We start from the raw sequence: 17,799 nt of genomic DNA on the forward strand, positions 1-17,799 counted from the left end.
AAAATAAATACCAAAAATATAAGTCTTTGTTTTACTATGGTTTCAAATATCAAAAAATTTCTATATGTGACAGGGCACCAGACTTAAGTTAGGGTTTTTCAAAATGCTGACACGCCGAGCTCAAAAGGTTCGCCATCACTGCCCTAGTGTTTAATGAAGGCTTAATTATTTTTAATAAAAAGATTCTAAGGTTCAGGTAAATTTATCTAATTGTGTACAAAGCAAATTATTCCCATAAGAAGAGTGTTGCAAACAGGTGGGCTACATAATCTTTTAAAGACTTTCCCATCTATAATTTTGGACATCTGGGGATTAACCTGGGGTTTCATGGGAAGACATATGCTCAGAAGTAAAAGTCATTTTTCAGAGAGACACAGTTCAAGTGACAAGACCATTCCTATTCATGGAAAAGGCCCAAGAGAGAGCATCTGGTCAGGGCAGCAATTTAAGAATGTTCCAGTTGGTAAGCAAGAAGCATCTGAAAATGTAGGCTGAAATAAACACAAACTTAAATACTGACCTCCTTTCTTTTGCAAGTAAATTTGAAGTGTTTGAGAATGTGTGTGTCGCTGTGTATGTCTTTGATACTACAATGCAGTGTGGTTGTAGGCCTAGGACAAAGGCTCTGCATGGAGTGTTTTTGGAAGCGGTACAAGCATTTGAGGGGAATTTCTGCAAATGAAACAAAAGCCTTTAGAAGATGTAAACGTTTGACTCAGCAATTCCCTTTCAGAAAGATATATTAAAGAAATAATTAAAGACGTGCAAGTATTTCAGCTCTAAGCAGTTTTACTGCAGCATTAATTATAATACTCTAAACCTAAAGTTCTAACAACAGGAGACAGGATAAGAGATTTGTTTTTCATAGCCATACTATTGAAAACCATGGGGCCTTTGAAAATATTATCAAGACAAGGATATTTTAAGCAGGTTGAGGAGCACGGATAAGTGATACCTACACATGTGCATTTGTACTTGATTTTAAGATCTGAAAATACCAAGAAAGGTCTTACTGGTGATTTACCTCTGGTTGGTGAATTTATGAATATCCTGAAAATTTTATTCTTTATCCATATCTGTACTTTATAATTTTTCTACCAATAATATGTATTGCTTTTATACATACACATTTTAAGAAAATATGTATTCCAGCATATATCTTCCCTCCCAGCTCTATTGATGGGAGAAGAAAGAAGTTGTTTTTGTTAAGTAAGTGAATAGCTGTGTGGTGTATGATGTTCTTATATACATCATTTCCTTAATTGACACAATATCCTGTGAGGTAGAAAGTATACTTTTATCTTTATTTTATTTCCGTTTACAAGAAACTGAGGTGCACCCCACTAAGGAAGTGAAAAAGCTGGGGTCAACCACATCGGCTGGCTCCAAACCCACACCCGTAGTCACCCAGGTCCCCAAGGATCTTCCCGGGGTGGTGGTGGGGGCGGGGGGGGGGGGGAGAGCGCTTTTCCTCCTGCTTTTCACTCCCCAGAGTTCAGTCCTCTGATTGGCTTTGAGAGGCCAAGCCTCCTTTTTCAGGAAAGAGATGAAGGAAGAAAGGCAAGAAGGAAGGAAGGAGTGATGGGTCCTTCATCCCATGTCCTCACTGTGCACCAGAGAGGGGACAGGCATCAGAGTAAGTGGCTGTGAGGAGGAGGCTTATAAGGAGGCTGAGCTCCAGGCACCAGGACCTTCAGCCTTGGCAAAGTCCTTGCTCTCACGCCATGCCCATGCGGTGAAAGCAATAAAGAACTCCTCTGAGCGAGTGCATATCGGCAAGGACCAGGAGCCTCCCAAGTGGATGCTCTGCCCTTTGGAAGAGGGTTAGTAGGCCCAATTTTATTCCGGGAAACAAATGTGACCTTTCTTACACCCGGTTTGTGGAGCGCAATTCATTTCCCCTTCATATCTACACTACCATATTTCATTCTCCCAGAACTCCTGCCTGGAAGACATTATTCCCACTCTATACATTTTGAGTTTAAATGATCCAGAGAGACTAAGTTACTTGCCCAACACCACATGGCGAATAAGTGGCAAAACTGGGATTTATATGACCTTTGTCTGAAGCACTAATCCCCAGACCATCTTCTTCAAACAGTAATACTTCTCAATCCCTGACCACGCCGTAAGTCCTTGGTCACGGGAATCACAGTCCCTCAGAGCAGAAGAATGCTCGTCTGTGTGTTTTGTCTCTCTGTTCGAAGCTCAGAAAGCACAGAGCAATCCCAAGAATTCTGTGCTGTGGAGTCTGCACAAATGCATCTGTACATGCCCAGGGCTGATTTGCATAAGCAGAGGAAGCAGTGATGGATATTTATTTGGCACATTTTACAAATTCCATAATTCAGTTTCACCTCTTGGTTGGGAGAGGGGCAATTTCACACCGAATAGGACGAGAAGCCATGAAGAGTGCTGGGTGAGCTAATGAGACTGACTGTGAAAGTGGGCTTGGCTTTTTCATTACATCTGTCTTCTTGAAAGGAAATGAAAACCTTTAACAATGAGCTGACAGAGAAAGCGAGGTGGTGTTTGGAGGGACACCAAGGGCAGATGGGGGAGCTGAACAAGGAAGAAGTCTGGGACCCAGGCCGGTGCTTTCTCCTTCTCTGGGGCAGTGTGGTGTTTCCTCTTTGCTTCTCTCTGAAAATCTGCTTTTCTTCCCCACCCCCTTTTGTTTGCTTCTCTGTGCACATGGTGGACAATGATTTTTAGACCTCTGCTCCTTTCGTGCATAAGAAAGGAAATAAGTCAACCAGTAGAAACCTGTTACAGTGAATGAGTGTGAGTGAATTTAGTAGGAAATGAAGAGTCTAAAATAAAGAGCTGTTTCCCTTCCAAGTTCTAGAAGTGACCTTTCAGTGGGTGCAAAGAGGGCTCTGCATTGGTGGGGGAGTGCAGGAGGCCACAGGGCAGATGAAGGCAGATGAAGGATGCTAATAATGTCTTGGGAACTGAAGAGTACTCTCTAGATGTGTAAAGTACTACTACTGCCATACCCACCATGAACAGACACTACCTATATTTCCAGGATTAGGATGAGATAAGACTCAGTTGTGCAAACACAGGTGGATCCTGTCTTTATTAAAGTGTTGATGTTCCAGTTATCATGGATTTTCTCATTCATTTCGATTTCTAGAAATCACACCTTAGAATGTTATTTACCTAGCTCACTTCTGGGTCATCCCCTTAAATCTTGCATCTCGAGAGGAGTGTCTCACTCTCCCGACTCTAGTCTTGCCCCTGCAGTGGCTTAGCTTACAGCAGGTTTTCCCAAAGTGTGGGACACACACACACACATGAAATTTAGTCCTTGGGCACGTTGCCATGGCATTAAATAATTCTAGTCACTTCGTGAGAACATTATTTGTCCTTTTTCCCTTTCTTTTCCACAGCTGTGTCATATTTACATATTAACAAGCATGCATACCATCGTCTACCCAGAGAGGTAAAGTCACTTCCCTTTGGATGCATAGCAAGGGTGAGAAGAAGGAGGGCTAGAGTGCAGACAGCTGGCCCCGTCCCTGTTTTGTACGGGACCATGGTGCAGTCGCATTGTGTGCAGAGGAAGTGCTGCATTAGCTCTGGCCTCGCTTGTTGCTCTGAAGTCTATCTGGCGAGAGTGGCCAGCCCTCATGACTGGTTCTTTGGAAGGCTGGAGTGAAGGCCTTTGAAGCTGGCCAATTTGATGTTTCAGAGGGTAGTGATAAAGATGAAACTTCTCCTTGGGTTTAGTAAACTCAGAGAAGGAAAAGAAAGGTCTCACTAGTGAGTGAGTGAATGAATGAATGAATGAATGAATGAATTCAGGAGACCTGAGGTGAGTCTTAACCTTTCAAACCCCGGTTGCAGTGCCCTGCCTTCTTGCCTCCTGAATACTCCTCACCAACAGCAAGTTGACTTCCTGTGACATCTTCTCTCCTGGAACCTACTTTAGGAGATTTGATCTGGCCTGGGCCCCTCACCCCTCTGGACTATTGGTTAACTTGCTTCTCAAACTCTGCTCTTCACAAATACTAACCAAGAGCCTACTATGTGCAAAGCAAATCATTTGTCACAGAAAGAGCCCCAAGAATAAGCAAGAGGGAATGAGGGTTCCCTTTTCCCCAGCCAAGAAGAGGCATAACAGATATTGAGCCACTCATACTGCCACGAACAGTCTTAGGGTCCTCACACACAGCCTATCCTGACATCCTGACAACAGCCCTGAGATGGGGAAACTGAGTCTCAGATAGTGATGATGTTATCACATATGTTCTATTCAGGTGCTGAGCCTCACAACTATGCCAGGAAGAAGGCACCACCATTTTCTCAATTTATAGATGTGGAAGCTGAGACTTGGAGGGATTAGTGACGTGGCAAATATACTACATTCTATGTGCTGCTCCAGGCGACAGCCAAAATTAAAACCCAACGTCGTGGCCACATTCCAGAATTTATCATCAGGGCCTGTGTGGCACGCAGTTAAGGGACTGACATCCCAAGAGGCCTGGAAGGGACAAGCCCCTGCTTGAAGGGTACACGTTAGCCAGGAGATCACTTTGTTACCTTAGAAAGAAACAAGGTCTTTTTCTTTTCTTTTCTTTTCTTTTCTTTTCTTTTCTTTTCTTTTCTTTCTTTCTTTCTTTTTTTTTTTTTTTTTTTTTTTTTTTTTTTTTTGGCAAAAATGCCCTGTGTTGTGTTTGGTCCTTTTTCTGAAGCAGGGAACATTATGACTTTCATATTTGTCTTCTTTGGTAAAAGGACAAAGCTGAGGGCTTTGCATTGTCCAACCTCTTTGCAAAAGTGGGACTTTTAAGAAAGGTAAAACAAGTAAAGAATTGACATTTGTTCAGTTTACAAAGGGCTTTAGCGCTTTTGATTCTTAATATAACTAATGGGAGGGACAGGTGTCGTTAGCTGGTGTCAGGTGAGACATTGATCTCCGTATACAGTTGAGTAACCTGAGACAGGAATCGATTAGTAGGAGCAGTGATGAGTGTTGAGCAAATGCAAAACCTCCAGTGCTTGATTCAGTACACGTTGCATTGCATTCATTATGTTGTCTCTCTCTTGCTATTTCTCCATCATTTAAATTAGGTAAGCATGTAACACTTCCACTTAGCACAATGGCTACCGGATCATCGGAGCTTAAAATGTGTCAGCTATTATTATTTTTTTCTGTCACTGCTGTGGTTATCACTTCACTGTTGATGTCACTGCTGTGGTTATTATCATCACTTCACTGAGGCATTTGTCCCAATAGCAGAGACTCTGGTTTGGGATGAGATGACATGATGGGAAGAGCATGGAGTTTGCAGTAGATTAAGATTTGTGTTGTCTTGAGCATGTTGCACACGGTGGTTTGATGGAATGTTTACAAGCATATGTGTGCATAATGCATTGCAATATAAAATGATTCTCTTAGTGTGGGTGATACTCCACAGTATTAGGAACAGGTAAAGCAAGAGCTAGGCACATGGTAAGTGATCAAATGGTCATTGTTATCATCATCACCTGCATCTCCAGACAAGCCAGGAAAATCGTTGACTGCCTATATTGAACCAGGTGGTTACTGATCCGACAACCAAAGGACAGCTCAGTGGCTGGGCCGGTGCTCCTTAATTCTCCTGACCTCAGAACTGCCTGGATATGCCCAGTCAAAAGGCAGACTAAGACCAGCACAAACCTTCTGAATCTAAGTGGCCAGCAGAGAACAGACTGAGCTTGTCTTGAGGGAATCGAGGTGCCTTCCAGGCACACCGTGCCAAGAACTCTCTCGCCATTTAATACCTGGCGTCCTCTCTCGAGTTAAAAAGGATTGAAACAGCAACTGGCATGTTGATTACTACTGAGCAGCTGTGTCCCCAGCTCAGATCAGAGTGGCATCTGCTTGGAACAGAACATCTTGTTATTCTGGGTCCCTTTTCCTACAGCAGTTCAAGCGTAATGGGACAAATGAGAGACATTGAGCAGATATTTATCAAACACCTACCAGGAACTGAAACGGTAATTTAGTTGTGCCTCGCTTTTGCAAAACAGCCTCCACACTGTCAGCAGATAGCCTTTCCTGCACCATGCTCTGGTCTTGCCAATGCCCTGATTTTAACCCTTCAGCCATTGCCTGTTATCTATAGGATAGACACGAATTTTCTTAGTGAGGCACTCAAAACCCTTCCTAACATAATCCTTACTGACTCTCTGTGCTTCATCCTCTGATCTCCTGGCTTCATATTATACTCTATTTCCCCTCATGCTTAAAGCCCCCTGAATGGGCTTTGTTTTGGTGTCTCCGTGCTATTCAGATGCTGCCCACTCTGCTTAGAATGTCTCTCCATATCTCAGTCACATGCCACATTTCCATTCTCAAGACTCAGTTCACCTCTTTTGTGAACTCTTGAAGGTTAATTACCTTTTCCATTGAAAACATATGAACCTAAGAGATATGCTCATAAATAATTATGACAAATTATAGTCAATTTATTCAGTTGCCTGTCTCCATAAAGGCATCTCCAGGTGGACATATACTAAGTATGACATCCACCAAATAAAAATGTCAACCAACCTTTATTGAAGACCTACTAAGTGCCAAATTAGAGACCCAGGTGTGATAGACTGTATAGTGGCCCCCTAAAACATCCATATCCTAACCCCTGCAACCTATGAATATAACCATATATGGCAGAAGGGACTATGCATATGTGATTAGGTTAAGGAACTTCAAATTATAACCCAGAGAGAATCCTGGATGGACTGCTGGGTCTTTAGTATAATCACAAGATACACTAGAGGGAGAGACACAGAGCTAGGTGAAGACTAAAGCAAGATGCTGCACTGCTCATTTCGAAGATGGAGAGGAGTGCCCCCGCCAAGGAATGCTGTTCTACAAGCTGGAAAAGGCAGCGGAACCGCTTCTCCCTGGGAGCCTCTGGAGGCAGCCAGGTCCTGACAACACTTTGGTTTCAACCCAGGAAAGTGCTTTTGGGCTTCTGGCCTCCAGAAGTTCATGAAAATAAACTTGTGCTGTTTCAAAGCCACCAAATCTGTTATCATTTGTTTCAGCAGCCTTAGAAATCTAATACACCAATAGCATAGACCAGAGAACAAGCATTGCAGATGGGAGTGATAGCAGATAATGAAGCAGAGCTGTGCGTCTCAGACTCCAGCAGGCGCAAGAACCCCTGGGGATGTGTTTACAGCGCGGATTCCGCTCCACCGGGTCTGGGAAGGGTCTGAGGTTCCGCGTATCTCACAAGCCCCGGAGTGAGGACCATGTTGCTTGCCCAGGGACCAGGCTTTGAGTAGCAACGGATTAGAGAGCCGTGATGTGAGCACAAGTGCAGTGATCAAACTGGAGAGTTTTAGAGAGGCCGCTGTGGGCACATCATTTTAGAAATAAAAATCTGATGGGCAGGAGTCATGCAGTGAGGACCCTGGAATGGGAGTAGGATACAGTGATTACTCAGCGCCTGCTTGGTCAGGGGCCTGGAGGCTGCTCACTTTTATTGTCCCCATCGCTTCCGCTTCCGACAGCCTGCAGAGTAGCACCTTTATGCTTCGTTGGCAGATGAGAACGTGGAGTCTCACAGGATTGAAGGACTTTGGCCACAGCGGCATGGGGTCAGATATCATGGGGCCAGAATGACATAACTCCAAAAGAAGTGGGGGTTTTCCTACTTTCCTCCTCCATCTTTTCTTGATCATCAATACTATACATGTGGTGCTGGACTTTGAAGATAGAGCAGTGATTTTCTGTTTTCCTGTAATGTCTGAGGTCCACCCCCATGGGCATCTTCAAATCCCCCAGTGAAATATGCTCATGTTACCAGAGATTGAAATTGGACTTGCCAAGACCCAGGCTGAGAGCTTTTGCCAGGGCATCCTTCTAGGTAAAGTGACATTCCGAATGCTGAGTGGGCAGAGGGCGTCCTCCGTAGAGTGTGGGGCTGAGAGACGTGGCGGGTGGAGAAGAAAGTAGACTGAGAAATGCTTGCAAAGAGTTCTATCAGGGAAGCCAAGGGCATTCAGCAAATCCAAGGGGGCAGGAACGGGGGTAAAATGGGAAGAGAAAGTGCAGATTTAAAACTTGAACGGGACCAGCAGCCACTGAGGGAGACCATGTCCTTTACCCACCACCAGGTCTGTGGCTTTGGTGGTCTCCTCGTCACGGGAATGGTTATACTGGTGCTGTGGGTGGTGAGGAAGATCAGAACTAATCTCCATAAAGCTGCTATTCTCAAGCCATCATGAAAATGGCTGATGCCTTCCAGCAGCCCAGCTGTCAGTCGTTGGTCTTTATGCATTGTTGGTTTTATGGTCCTGGATGGGACAGGACGACCTAAGATATGTGGTTGCCACTGAGTTCCTGCAAGTTCTGAATGGTCAGCCAAGTCCTGTATTAGCAAGTTGTTCTGTGCGTGTGTTATGTTGCTCTGTGGCATAGAACCTATAGGAAGATCGTTCTTTTTTTTTCTTAAAATTTTCAAGAAAATCAGAGGTGAGGAGGAGAAAGGAGAGAGTAAGTTTGGGCAGAGAATTTTTAATTTTGTGGTAACACTTTGACAGCTGGCCGATATTTATAGAATGCATGATCCAAAGGTCCTCTCTAACTCCTCCTGCACCCACGCCCTCAGTTTACCTTTTAAAGGCTACTTTTCGAGCCTGGGTAACAGATTTTACAGATTTTAAAGAGTGCTGGAAGTGAAGAAGGACATTATATAAGCATTAGGGAGGCAGCATTAGGGATTCATTAATAATAATGAATTTTGCTCTGGCCAGGTGGCTCAGGTGGTTGGAGCATTGTCCAATGCACCAAAAGGTGTGGGTTTGATTCCATTCAGGGCGCATACCCAGGTTTCAGGTTTGATCCCGGTCAGAGGCAACGAACTGATGTTTCTCTCTCTCTCCCACATACATACATACATACATACATACATACATACATAGCCTTGGGTGAAGATTTAAAAAAACAAAAGAAAGAATAATAAATTTTTATCATTAGAAGTGGATTGAGCCGAGCTTCACTTGGTGAAGTTACTTAATCCTCTCTGGTTCTCCATTTCTTTTTTTGTAAAGTGGAAATGGAAATACTGTAGCATCAACCAACCTGATAGTCTTTGAGAGGGTTAAATAGGAAAATGCTGGAAAAGCATGTAGGTCAGGGTTCAGCAAACTTTTTCTACTAAAGGGTCAAGAGTCAATATTTTGCAAGTCCTGTGATGGTCTCTGAGGCAATACTGAACTCAATCCAAGTAGAGCCAGAGCAGCCCCCGGCAGTATGTAAATGAAATGCCGTGGGAGGGGGTAGGTTCTTTCCTTTGGGCTTTAAACCTGACAACAGAATTCTATAACCCAAGCGTTTTGGTATTGCTTTTTTTAATATGTTGGCCCCTTAATGATTTAATTTTTATTGATCAAACCTTAGCGTAACTGAGGATAAATTGAGAAATAAATAATAGACAGCATAGTTCATTTCTCATTAACATACCCAAGTTTCAACTGCAGAGCTGGAGAGGGAAATTTTATAGTATAGAAAAATGAACTGCAAAATGTGAGTCGATCACGATAATCTAATTTGTTTATTTTTAGCTGTCCCTGGGGTCTGGGTTCTTGTAGCCAAGAGAATTTATTTAATGAGCTTGGTCCTAAAAACACAACTTTATTTCCTCCCAACTAGCAGAGCATGAGTGTTAATTTAAGTACTGCCTGCCCTACAAACATGGATGGCCTTAATGAAAAAGTTCATCAAGCTTATCTCCTGATGTGTTCTTAGCTGGGAGGCAAAATTAATGAATTTTATCAGATTGCCTGCAGTGGAGACAGGAAAGGATAGAATGCTCGGCAGTCTATTCCCACTTTGTCATCTGCTTAGTGTTTTTTCTTAACATTACTCGTAAGAGTCTTCTGAACTTAATATTGCAAAGTATTGCATTTCCCCTATTTTCATAATGTTCTTAAAAATGTCTATAATTCTGGTGCCTGGGCAGGAAAAATAGCACTGGGATCTATGACAGGAACCTCAACAGGAGTGATTGGGAAAAGTCAAAGATGTTGGTAGCTAATGCATTTGAAGTTAGGGTCCCTTGGTTGCAAGGGACAGAAACCCAATTAAGACTAGCTTAAGCAAGAAATAATGGTATAGACCAGCCATGGGCAAACTACGGCCCGCCCGTTTGAAATGAATAAAACTAAAAAAAAAAAAAAAAGACCGTACCCTTTTATGTAATGTTTACTTTGAATTTATATTAGTTCACACAAACACTCCATCCATGCTTTTGTTCCGGCCCTCCGGTCCAGTTTAAGAACCCATTGTGGCCCTTGAGTCAAAAAGTTTGCCCACCCCTGGTATAGACACTTGTAGACAGGAGGTTCATTCATGACAGATGGCCAAGGGAGCTAGGAAAACATGCCAGGCAGGTTGAAAACATGGCTACTGTAGAGTCCTACCATAATGTACCTGATCTCTCTCCTCTTTCATGGGAAATTTGACGTAGGTGGAACTGGAGAATGTGTTCTGCTACGGTTATCCTCGCTTAAGTATCCCTGTGTTCTTTTAAATATATATATATATATATATATATATATATATATATATATATATATATATATATTGATTGATTTCAGAAAGGAAGGGAGAGGGAGAGAGAGATAGAAACATCAATGATGACAGAGAATCATTCATTGATTGACTGCCTCCTGCACACTCCCCACTGGGGATCAAGCCTGCAACCCAGGCATGTATCGGAACCGTGACCTCCTAGTTCATAGGTCAACGCTCAATCATGAGCCATGCCAGCCAGGCAGTAGCCCTGTGTTTTGAGGCAAGCCTTGAACGTCACCAAACCACCTTACTCACACTGTGCGATGCTCCAGTCTCGCACATAGCGTTATCAGGACAACTAAGCAGTGTGAAAGCACTCTGTAAATACACATACTTGTTCATTCCATTTGTTATGTTGGTCCTTTTAGACCCACCTATTTCCAGTGGGAGTTGGTGGAAGAGGAGGCCTCAGGGAAAGAGTTGCCTCATCCATGTGGGAAGAGGAATGAGAAGGTTTTCAAAATCTACATGTCCCACAACAGGATCTGCTCTTAGTCTCATATTAAAAATCTGTGGAATGAGAAGCAAGTGTCTTCTGCATGTGAAGTCTCAGACTCTTTTTTATTTCAAATAATTACCCATAGCTGGCCATAACGTACACCCATGTCTTCAGGATGCTTGTGATTGTCAAGTGACCTTGACATTTTGCATGATTACAAGGTATTCCCCCGCCCCCATCTTGGTGAACTAGTCTTAGGGGATGGTCTTGGGATAGATATACATCAATGTTGTTTAAGATAAGTGAGGGGCAAGCATGGCAGAGCCCTGCAGGGGTTCGCTCGCTCAGCTCTCTGAGGGTGCATGTTTCTCCTCTGAGGCTGCACACACTGGGCGCTGCGGAAGGGGCAGCAGGAAACCAGGCAGCGCTGTTCATCTTGTACCATGATTCCCCTTTTCAGAAATCCCAAAGAACTCTCTGGTGCTTTTGTCCAGTCTCAGTCTGCTAGTCCAGACTTCCTCCCTTCCAGGCCGATTTTCTCCTAGGGGCCCTCTGGCTCTCCTGGCAGCTTGCTTGCAGTGAGGTCCCCTACTGATTGATTGATTTCAGAAAGGAAGGGAGAGGGAGAGAGAGATAGAAACATCAATGATGACAGCACATCTGACATGCCAGCACATTGCTGGACCCCATTGTTGGTAAGTTTTAATTTACTTTCCCAGGACATGGCTCAGCCCCCATGTAAATTAGTTGATGAGAATTAATGCTCAAGACAGGGAGCAGTCACAGCCTTACAGACCTTCCTTATATTTAAAACTTTCTCAAATTTCTCTGAGTGTTTTACACGTGACCAATGTGTAAGGCAGGTACTTGGATACAATAGACTGCGGGGGCGGCGGGGGGGGGGGGGTGGGGAGGATGCTATTGTAGGGCATGCAAGCAATGGAGCAGGAGAGAGAATGAAAGGGAAGAAGGTCTCAAAGTCATCAGTATTCTATCATGGTGCTGCAGGCATGCTTAGCCATCAGCTTAGCCAATGCCTGCCAAAGATGCACTAAGGATTGCCTTTATCTCCTCACCCCAGCTGAATCCTGCAGCTGAAAGTGCTGGTTTCAGAATTTAAATTTTTATTTTTTATCTTTTTTAAACCTAGGGATTAGTTTGTTTTTGTTTTATCTGGGGGGAAAAAAACTCTCATTCTACTCAAACTTTGCTTATATTATAGCTATTCAAGGTTGTTGATTCAAAGGATAGTCATAATCCCAACCTCCTTCCCAAGAAGAGAATTTTAAATACTTTTGTGACTATTCTTCTAAATGGAGAGGTATGAATAAAATTATTTGACAAAAGTATATACTTTTCTATCATTTACTATAATTTATTTAAATGGTTCACAATAAAGGAGATATATGTAAGACTTTCAACAATAAAGAATTTTTAAAAATCAAAATAAATGGTTCACAAGTTGTTGGGTGTTTAGGGTGTTCCCATTTTTTCCTAATGTATGCACATATAGAGCTGGGATAATTAGCTGGATTAAATTAGACATTAAAAAAGAAAAACATCAATACTTATAAAACATAATTAAAATGCATACATGATTACAAAATTATCTTTTAGTGAAAGAAATTGTCAATATTAAAAAAATATTGAAGTGTTTAGGAATATTTTATTTTACCTCATCATTGATATGATTTCATTATTGTGTTGACCTACTTCTCTGTGGCAAAATGACTTGACCATTTCATTTTCAACAAAATTAATTCATTTATCTATTCAAGACCTATTTATTACATTCCTGGCAGAAAATAAAGTATAATAAAGGATCCCACACTCCCAGAGCTTATGTTTTAATGGGAAAGGGGGGGGGGACAAATAAACAAGTAGATAAAATACAAAAATATATACAGAAGTGCTGTGCAGAAAATGAAAATATGGGTGCATAACAGAGAATGGCCTGTGGTAGGACTCTCCTGGAAAAGAGACATATACTGAGAATTTATAATAAAACTACAGCCCTAGCTGGTTTGGCTCGGTGGATAGAGTGTCAGTCTGCGGACTGAAGGGTCCCAGGTTTGATTCCGGTCAAGGGCATGTACCTTGGTTGCAGACACATCCCCAGTAGGGGGTGTGCAGGAGGCAGCTAATCGATGTTTCTCTCTCTCATCGATGTTTCTAACTCTTTATCTCTCTCCCTTCCTCTCTGTAAAAAAAATCAATAATATATACATACATATATAAATATATATATATATATATATATATATATATATATATATATATATATATATATATAACCAGCCATGCAAATTAGGGAGAAAGGACAGCTTGTGCAGAAGCTCTATCCTAGAGATGATCTTGGAATGTTTTGAGAAGAGAAGGAAGATCATATGCATTTCTGTTCACTAATGAAGCCAGAGAAGTGACCCAAAGTGAGAGGAGTCAGGGGTAGGCATGGTCCAGAATGTGCTAATTTCGTCAGCCAGCCAGGAAAGAAGATGAACTTTATTATAGGCACAATTGAAAGGTACTAGAGGGTTTGAAGCCAAGAAGTGGTAGGATGTTACCCATGTTTTCAAAAGATCATTCTAGGTGTTGACTGAAGGATGGAGCACAAAGGGCAAGAGTAGGAATGAGGGGGAGAGCAATTGGGAAGCTATTGTAGATCTCAGTGGGAGGTGATGGTGGCTGAAACCAGGTGTCACGGGGAAATGGGAAAAAATGGGTGAATTTGGGGTCTGAATTGGATGCTAAATGAATAAGACTTGTTTATGGACTGCAGATGAATGCAGGGGGGAAAAGTAAGCAGAATGAAGGGTGATTCCAGTTAAACTACTGAGAAGAATAGTTATTTTGCCTAATAATTTTTTGAAAAAGACTGTTTGGGCATCTATTATAATACAAAACATATTGTGTATTTTTTATAATTATAGCACTTTTCATTTATTAAATGCCTACCATGTGTTGGTCACTACTTTCCTTACTGTGTGTGTATGGAGGGGATACAAAGATGTACATTGAATTAAATTCTATTCCTTTCGTCTCACTTACTAAATTACAAATGACCCATGTTTTCCATATGGCCTTTGCCCCTCTGAGGATTGCATTGCCAAGGAAACGGATTGTTAAGCAGAGGCACTGTAGCTAAATCCTATTAAACAGGCAATAATTCAAACAAAACACACAAAGCCAACCAAGCACTTGGGTTTGGAATATTGGCTCCAAATGTCCCCTTCTTAATGCCTAACTATATACCTAATAAGGTTCAATGTTTAAATGCCTGTCTAATTCTACCCAGAGTTCTGTACTTGTACATTCCTGCCCCAAATCCCTGCTTTGAATGTCAGAATTTTTAATTAATCTCCCCAAAATGGCATTTTCACAAAATGAACTCTCCACATGCTTCAAACAGTAGACAAATAGGGCAATTCTTTTCTTTTCCTCTGATTTTCCTTTTGTAAAACATTAAGCAAAACTGCTTAAATACTTGTATATGTTCAAATATGGCTGGAGAAAGTCCAGAGTAGAAATTTCAGAAGTAGAAACCAACTAGTTCAAATCTGCTTTACACATAAGGAACCTGAGGTTCATAAAGATTGGTTTATGTGTTCAAGGTCACCTATATATTAATGGGCAACACCAGGGCCAATGTCCACTTCCACTGGCTGGTGACCTAATGTTATCTTTATTTGTTTCAAAGTTGTTCCTCTCACTACCCCTCTTCTAAAAGTTGTCCTAACCACTCCTTTAATATAAATTCTTCACTTCCTACCCTGTTTCACCTACCTGATTTGCTCTCCAGCCTGATCCTTACTGCCCATCCCTATCTTCCCCTGCCCACTCCTCAAATACAGCTTCTTATGTCAAGTTCAACTTCTGGTCTTATCATTCATTCCCATTATCATTTCTCAGGCTCATCTATCTTCTGTAAGATCAATAAATTTACATATAAAATGTGTTTTTCATAAATATAGGGTTTTTGTTGTTTTTTTCAATCTAGCACCCATGGGTTTTGCTACAAGGCTGTCCTCACTTAACCCTGTCATTCCATTAAAACAAACAAACAACAACAACAACAAAAACCCAGTGGAGTAAGGAAAAGTATGATTGGAATCAATGTACCATGTGTAGATAAATTCTTCTTATTTAGAAAATGTCACTGCTAGGCTTATTGGATGTGGAAGGTGAGTCCTAGTGGGCATGAGAGGTAAGGAGTCAAACAGGTAGAGATAACCCTTCTGCAAATAAATGGATGCCACTTTGGTAGTGCAAGCGAAGCGTGAAGAGAAACACAAGGGCAAGAGTACTGAGGAATACAGCATCGGCCTGGAACCGTATTTGGCAGAAATGGACAGAACCTTGTAAAAATAAGAAAGCACAATATTTAAATTTTTTTTTGCTCTCTCATGCGTCAAAGTAAGTTCACCTGGCTGACACCCCTATGTCTCCAACTAAAGTCACTCAGAGATTTATATGAAAGGCAGTCTTGGGAAAAATCAGAAGCAGGTTCTGTCCTGGATTTGGGTTGGCACTTGGGTTAAAGGGTCGGGGAAGACCTCAAAATACAGAATGCAGAACTAAAATTCATTGAAGCCAGAAATTCAACCAGAGGTGAGTAGAAGAGATGCAAATCCCCCTGGAATTACAATGGGGATTTAAATCAAGTTATGCTACATGTGAAAGGTCATGGGCCTCAAACACAGAAAAGTGAAGAGGGTCTAATTCTTATCTCTAGTAGCTCATCAAGACAGCTAGGTATAAGCCCTAACCGGTTTGGCTCAGGGGATAGAGCATTGGCCTGTGGACGCAAGGGTCCCAGGTTTGATTCCAGTCAAGGGCATGTGCCTCGGTTGCGGGCACATACTCAGTAGGGAGTGTGCAGGAGGCAGCTGATCGATGTTTCTCTCTCATTGATGTTTCTAACTCTCTATCCCTCTCCCTTCCTCTCTGTGAAAAATCAATAAAATATCTTTTTAAAAAAAGACAGCTAGGCATGGAAATAAGTTACAAGGCAAAATTGGTTAAAGATAAGAGCTGCTCATTCATGTCCACTCTTGGTAGGGCACTTTATACACCTTATGCAGTAAGTGGGAGATGACTAACAATAAGGTTGGTCATCTTAGGTTGACATTTGTCAGGTAGGCTATTGGGAAGAGACTGAATTTGTTCTCAGCCCAGTGAGTTGGCTATATGATGAAAAATAGCTGCCTTCTTACTTAGTTTTATTCTTTCATTTAATAACTATCTGTTGAGCATCTACTTTTTGCCAAGCACTGCAATAAGTGGTAGGGTAAAATTGAGACATGAGCCCTAGCTGGTTTGGCTCAGTGGATAGAGCATCAACGGGTGGACTGAAGGGTCCCAGGTCCGATTCCGGTCAAGGGCACATGCCTGGGTTGTGGGCTTGGTCCCAGGTTGTGGCAGGGGGAGAGGGAGGGGCATGCAGGAGGCAGCCAATCAATGATTCTCTCTCACCATTGATGTTTCTAGCTCTCTCCCTCTCCTTCCTCTCAGAAATCAATAAAAATATTTTTAAAAAGAAATTTATTCTCCAACGAAAGTCCAAAATCAATATGTTGCCAGGGCCACACTTCCCTTGAAGCTCTAGCAGTGGTTCTCAACCTTCCTAATGCCAAGACCCTTTAATACAGTCCTCATGTTGTGGTGACCCCCAACCATAAAATTATTATCGTTGCTACTTCATAACTGTAATGTTGCTACTGTTATGAATCATAATGTAAATATCTGATATGCTATATGTGTTTTCCGATGGTCGTGACCCACAGGTTGAGAACCGCTGCTCTAGAGAAAGAGCCTTTCTTGCCTCTTTTAGCTCTGGTGTCTCCTGGTGTTCCTTGGCTTGTGGCAGCATCATTCCAATCTTTTCCTCTCTTTTCACATGGCCTTCTTCCCTGTCTCTGTGTCTCTGTTTCTCAAATCGCCTTCTCCTTTCTTGTATAAGAACACCAGTCACTGGATTTATGGCCCACAGTAAATTCAGGATGATATCACCTTCAGATACATAATTACATCTATGAAGACTCTACTTCCAAATAAAGTCACATTCACAGGTACTATGGGTTTGGAATTGGACATATCTTTTGGAGGCTACTATTCAATTAACTACAGGGGGCTAATACATTGATATGTGTTTACAACAGGTTAGGAGTTCTAGCAAAACTATCGTCAGTTTATTATTTGATCTGATGTTAGGCCATACAGATTATAGTCAGGAAAAAAAAACACCTGTAGGTAATGTCTCAGATTGCTTTATGAGCTCCTTGGGATGTAGGGGATTTAGAAGAAAAACTCCAGGCTGGTGGAAGGAGATGAAATGAGCCCAGAGCAGAATATGTTCACAAATTAATAGAGACACAAATGAATTAAGAAGGCAGAACAAAATAAGCAGAAGGGAAATGTCAAGATTCCCATGGGAAATAAGTGAAAGAGAAAGAAAGGAAACTGAAGTGCTATTGACAATCATGATGAAGTAAGGAATAAAGTCTTGAAAATATAAAATGAAAAATGAGGGAAGTTATAGTCAAGGGAGTACTAGACCAAGGCTACACCAATAAAATAAAAATTTATGGACTTGAATATGAGACCTTAAGTTGCTTCAGGAAATATTTCTTCTTCTTCCAGTTGTATCTGGTGGAATCTCTAACATGCCTAGTGCCCTAGATCAAAGACACACTTCCACCCATTATTGGCCAACTGACCTTGAAACTCTGACTTCTTGGGCTTCCTCATCAGCATGCGCATGGCCAACATAGTTCCCAAACAC

This window comes from Myotis myotis, unplaced genomic scaffold (genome assembly GCF_014108235.1).
Source record: "Myotis myotis isolate mMyoMyo1 unplaced genomic scaffold, mMyoMyo1.p scaffold_m19_p_19, whole genome shotgun sequence".
Taxonomy (NCBI): domain Eukaryota; kingdom Metazoa; phylum Chordata; class Mammalia; order Chiroptera; family Vespertilionidae; genus Myotis; species Myotis myotis.